We start from the raw sequence: 6,000 nt of genomic DNA on the forward strand, positions 1-6,000 counted from the left end.
ATGTCCACCTGTAGGCACCTCTGTTTCATCTCTCATCAACATGACGGTACTGTTGAGAGTGCAGAATTCCCTCTACTGCACTGGAGAATCAGGCTAGAGCTGGAACAGAGTGGTGGCACAGCGGTAGATTTGCTGCTTTACAGCGCCAGAGAGCCGGGTTCAATCCTGACTAAGGGAGCTGTCTGTATGGAGTTTGTACGTTCTTCTGTGATCACGTGGGTTTTCTCTGGGTGCTCCAGTTTCTTCCCACATTTCAAAAAATTACAGGTTTGTTGGCTAATTGGCTTTGGTAAGTTGCAAAATTGTCCCTGGTGTATGTAGATTAGTGTATGGGGTGATCACTGGTCGGCACGGTCTCGGTGGGCTGAAGTGCCTGTTTCTGCACTGTATCTCTAAAGTCTAGACTATTTGGGCCAAAGAGCCTGTTTCCAGACTGTATCTCTTAAGTCTAAAGTCTAAATAGAAGAGAATATTTGGTGGTCAGAAGCCTGTATAGTTATTTCCCATCTTGCAAAAAGGATTGAAGAGAATTGATCATGTGACCAAACATGCTGGTCTGATTGCCCCATAGGTTTGGCTCCTCAACAAACCTGAGTACTTTGATACAATTTGGGTAAACATTGGTGATTCAGTACTTAGGATGCCTACACAGCTCTCTCAGCTTTAATCCAGATGAACTGAAATATCTACAGTTATACAAACTTGCATGATTCAACCATCAAAAGCCACCAAACGGATGATCACTTGTTTTCTGGTCACCCAACTGCAATATTCCAGCAATTTACCTACAAATTCTGGTGGGATAATGGCTCATATTAACATAATTATTTTAATGCAGAATTTTGGAGAGTATTAATCAGACACAACAACTTTCTTTATTATAAGAAGTTTCATATTACACCCACTTCCTGTCCACTTGTTCTTATTGTTTTAAATGCCAACATTTATAAATGTGTTAAAGTGCAGTGTAGCAGCCCCACAGACAAGAGTGTTGGCCAGGTTTCCCTGGACTATCTCCATTCTGAGCAGGGGAATTGTAATGCATTGTAATGACCAGTCATAGGTTTATAAGTTCCAGGAGCAGAATTAGGCCATTCGGCCCAGCAGGTCTACTCCGCTATTCAATCATGGCTGCTCTAATTTTCCCTCAACCCCATTCTCCTGCCTTCTCCCCATAACCCCTGACACCCATATTAATCAAGAATCTGTCAAACCGCTTTTTAAAATATCCATTGACTTGGCCTCCATAGCCCTCTGCGACAATTAATTCCACAGATTCACCACCCTGTGACTGAAGAAATTCCTCATCATCTCCTTTCTAAAGGTACATCCTTTTATTCTAAGGCTATGGCCTTTGGTCCTAGGCTCCCACTAGTGGAAATATCAATAGACAATAGACAATAGGTGCAGGAGTAGGCCATTCAGCCCTTCGAGCCAGCACCGCCATTCAATGCGATCATGGCTGATCACTCTCAATCAGTACCCCGTTCCTGCCTTCTCCCCATACCACCTAACTCCGCTATCCTTAAGAGCTCTATCCAGCTCTCTCTTGAAAGCATCCAACGAACTGGCCTCCACTGCCTTCTGAGGCAGAGAATTCCACACCTTCACCACCCTCTGACTGAAAATGTTCTTCCTCATCTCCGTTCTAAATGGTCTACCCCTTATTCTTAAACTGTGGCCCCTTGTTCTGGACTCCCCCAACATTGGGAACATGTTATCTGCCTCTAATGTGTCCAATCCCCTAATTATCTTATATGTTTCAATAAGATCCCCCCTCATCCTTCTAAATTCCAGTGTATACAAGCCCAATCGCTCCAGCCTTTCAACATACGACAGTCCCGCCATTCCGGGAATTAACCTAGTGAACCTACGCTGCACGCCCTCCATAGCAAGAATATCCTTCCTCAAATTTGGAGACCAAAACTGCACACAGTACTCCAGGTGCGGTCTCACCAGGGCCCGGTACAACTGTAGAAGGACCTCTTTGCTCCTATACTCAACTCCTCTTGTTACGAAGGCCAACATTCCATTGGCTTTCTTCACTGCCTGCTGTACCTGCATGCTTCCTTTCATTGACTGATGCACTAGGACACCCAGATCTCATTGAACTCCCCCTCCTCCTAACTTGACACCATTCAGATAATAATCTGCCTTTCTATTCTTACTTCCAAAGTGAATAACCTCACACTTATCTACATTAAACTGCATCTGCCATGTATCCGCCCACTCACACAACCTGTCCAAGTCACCCTGCAGCCTTATTGCATCTTCCTCACAATTCACACTACCCCCCAACTTAGTATCATCTGCAAATTTGCTAATGGTACTTTTAATCCCTTCGTCTAAGTCATTAATGTATATCGTAAATAGCTGGGGTCCCAGCACCGAACCTTGCGGTACCCCACTGGTCACTGCCTGCCATTCCGAAAGGGACCCATTTATCCCCACTCTTTGCTTTCTGTCTGTCAACCAATTTTCTATCCATGTCAGTACCCTACCCCCAATACCATGTGCCCTAATTTTGCCCACTAATCTCCTATGTGGGACCTTGTCGAAGGCTTTCTGAAAGTCGAGGTACACCACATCCACTGACTCTCCCTTGTCAATTTTCCTAGTTACATCCTCAAAAAATTCCAGTAGATTTGTCAAGCATGATTTCCCCTTCGTAAATCCATGCTGACTCGGAATGATCCCGTTACTGCTATCCAAATGCTCAGCAATTTCGTCTTTTATAATTGACTCCAGCATCTTCCCCACCACTGATGTCAGACTAACTGGTCTATAATTACCTGTTTTCTCTCTCCCTCCTTTCTTAAAAAGTGGGATAACATTTGCTATCCTCCAATCCACAGGAACTGATCCTGAATCTATAGAACATTGAAAAATGATCTCCAATGCTTCCACTATTTCTAGAGCCACCTCCTTAAGTACTCTGGGATGCAGACCATCAGGCCCTGGGGATTTATCAGCCTTCAGTCCCATCAGTCTACCCAAAACCATTTCCTGCCTAATGTGGATTTCCTTCAGTTCCTCCATCACCCTAGGTTCTCCGGCCCCTAGAACATTTGGGAGATTGTGTGTATCTTCCTCAGTGAAGACAGATCCAAAGTAACGGTTTAACTCGTCTGCCATTTCTTTGTTCCCCATAATAAATTCCTCTCCACATTCACTCTGTCCAGGCCTTTCACTATCCGGTAAGTTTCAATGAGGTCCCGCCTCTTCCTTCTAAACTCCAGCGAGTACAGGCCCAGTGCTGTCAAACACTCATCATATGTTAACCCAATCATTCCTGCAATATTCTTTCAAATTAGGAAATGAATTACATCCATTTCCACTAATATGTAATAGCATATGAGATCCACAAGTGAAATGAAATAGGGAATCAAGATAAAATTATGTCTAATATATAATAGAGCGGACAGCTAATATATCGACATCCAACCTTTGATATCTTTGCTGCTTTCTTAAATTGATGTCAGAAGAGAAAGGCACTGCTATTCATGAAAAACCTAACCATCACAAATCTTAGAAACAAGTAACTGTAGATGCTTTTTTTAATACAAAAGGGCACAAAGTGCTGGAGTAAATCAGCAGGTCAGGCAGCATCTCTGGAGAACATGGATAGGTGTCATTTCAGGTCAGGACCCTTCCTCAGACTAATTGTAGAGAGGGAGTCAAATCTTACTGTAGATACAAAATGCAAATCCAAGCTTCTGAATGGTCCTTCCATAAGCTAAGGGACAGTGCGATTCTCCTCCACCGTGGCTAATACACAAAAGGAGATAAATTGTGACAGTAACTCAGCGGGTCAGACAGCAGATCTGGAGAACATGGATAGGTGGCGTTTCGGGTCACGACCGAAGAAGGGTCTTGATCCGAAACGTCACCTATCCATGTTCTCCAGAGAAGCTGTCTGATCTGCTAAGCTACTCCAGCACCTTGTGTCCATTTGTCCACAAATGTACTGTTTTACTAATCGCAAACCCTCATGCCTCAGGATTCAAAAATGACCGTGACATTTCCAAAATCATTCAGCAATTCCATCCACTGGCATTCCCAAACATCACCTGGGCCGCTAACCATCTACAATGTGGTCTAAATTCTTGCAAGTGAGTTTTTAAATTTTAATCCTTTAGATTTGGTGCAAATATTAAAATGCTATTTACAGCAGCACTTTTGAATACCATATGGTCTTTCCAGCTGACGTCTACATCAACATTGCCTTGACATTCAATGCCATGCAAACGCACATACACACAAACTATGATAGTCATTTTTCATGATATTGCCCATTTTGACACTGAGCTAATGTGATACTGACTCATCTGGTGCAGAGGATCCCAAGGTTATTAATGGGAAATTAATAGGCAGCACAGCATGGAATCTCCGTGCAGGATATCAAAGGGCGGGAACAAGGTCCTGCTCCATCATTATAATTCTCCACTTGGTGAATTCCCAATCAGGCGAGTCTCTGGAGGGGAGCAGAGCCATCTGGATACGCTCTATCAGCAAGCACAGAGGCAGGCACGTCGATGGCGTGTGGCAGCGGCGAAGGCTTCAAAGAAAAATCAGGACAAGGTTTCAAAATAACTCGGTTTGATCTTGCTGTGACTTGTGAAATAACCAGCACAGAACCCATACACAAAATCCCTCAAAATAAAGTATCGCGGCTGAACTCTGCAATCCCCGGGATACTGGAAGAGGAGTGGAGAAACGTACACCAGAGGAAATTAGCAATGCACAACGGATTGACTGATAACTGACATTTGCTACAGTAAGTGCTCTAAATTAGAAGACAGTCATAAATCATTTACCTTCTGTCCAGAAAGCTGCAGGCAGAATTAATTCACTTGTTTCTTTCTTTGATTTTTATCTCCCCCCCCCCCCCCCCCCACAAAAAAAAAATAGTCCGGGGAAGAGAAACAGGAGCAGAGAGGTAAAACTCCGATTGAATCTGCACAGTGGCCGATGGTTCTGTGCCCTTGTACCCTAAGCCAGGTGGACGGGATCTTCGTTTAAAAACTACATTTTCCTTAAAATAATTTAAATTGGTCTTAAATATGAAGTAATCTTCAGAGTGAAACTACGGCGCAAGTCAGACAGCGAGTCTGATCTCAACTGTCTCTGCGTTAGCTCTAACTTCGAGGGTGTTTGTTAAAGTAACACCGCAGAAGTAAATGCTTCAGTCAGAGGTTCAAATGCTGAATGAAAGACTCGCTTTCAACTCAACTGCTTCTGAAAGTAAACAATTCAAACGGGGTCCCATTGCAGCTCGGCAATGGCCATGTTCTCACACCAATAATCCCAGTGGAACACAGAAGCAACCACAGACCCCAGCCCCGGCCAAACTGGCTGCCGAGGGAACAGAAAGCAAGCCCTATTTTCCTTGCAGTGTTGCGTCAAAGGCTCCACTGTGTAGCACGAACAGTGAACACAGTCCTCGCTGCGGCTCAGGGCAGCTCTGTAGCTGCGCCTCAAGGAGTTGGTTACTCACAGGTCTGGTGTCTGTTGAGCCCAGCTGCACACTTCCCATTGACGGACGGTCGGTCTGCATTCAGCCTGTATGTGCAGCGAGCAAGCACCGGCAATCCTCATGGTGCCCTTGCACAAAATGACTCCCTTTACCTCCACACACACACACAACGGCGCTCTACCCGTTGCCCATGTTGCAAGCTCCTGTAAGCAGAAGCACCCTATAAATGTCAATATTCTTACACCAATGTGATTTTAAAAAATGTCACTTGAAGTCATTTTGTAATCTGCCGCTGATCAGAAGTCATATTAGGAGGGCAAGTTTTAATAGGCACAAGGAAATGCAGATGCTGGTTTGCCCAAAAGGACACAAAGTGCTGGAGCATTTTGTATCTATCTTCGGTGTAAACCAGCATCTGCAGCTCTTTCCTACACAGTTAGTCAGCGGGATCAGGCAGCATCTCTGGGGAACGTTTCTGGTCAGGACACTTCTTCAGACCCTTCTTCAGAAGGTTTTAAATGGTG

At 44.4% G+C, this 6,000-nt stretch overlaps 1 protein-coding gene across 2 annotated transcripts in view; it reads right to left on the reverse strand.

Annotated features, from left to right (window-relative positions):
* csgalnact1a (chondroitin sulfate N-acetylgalactosaminyltransferase 1a) overlaps positions 1-5,594 on the reverse strand; it is a 172,102-nt gene extending 166,508 nt beyond the window's left edge. Inside the window, exon 1 of one of the 2 annotated variants that reach the window (XM_078403900.1) lies at positions 5,498-5,594. The gene's annotated coding sequence lies outside the window, so the exon portion shown is untranslated. Of the gene's footprint in view, positions 1-4,817; positions 4,904-5,497 lie in introns of those variants that run through there. The other variant, XM_078403891.1, reaches the window with a different exon arrangement.
* Positions 5,595-6,000: the final 406 nt, after the last annotated feature.

Source organism: Rhinoraja longicauda, chromosome 1 (assembly GCF_053455715.1).
Source record: "Rhinoraja longicauda isolate Sanriku21f chromosome 1, sRhiLon1.1, whole genome shotgun sequence".
NCBI classification, from domain to species: Eukaryota; Metazoa; Chordata; class Chondrichthyes; order Rajiformes; family Arhynchobatidae; genus Rhinoraja; species Rhinoraja longicauda.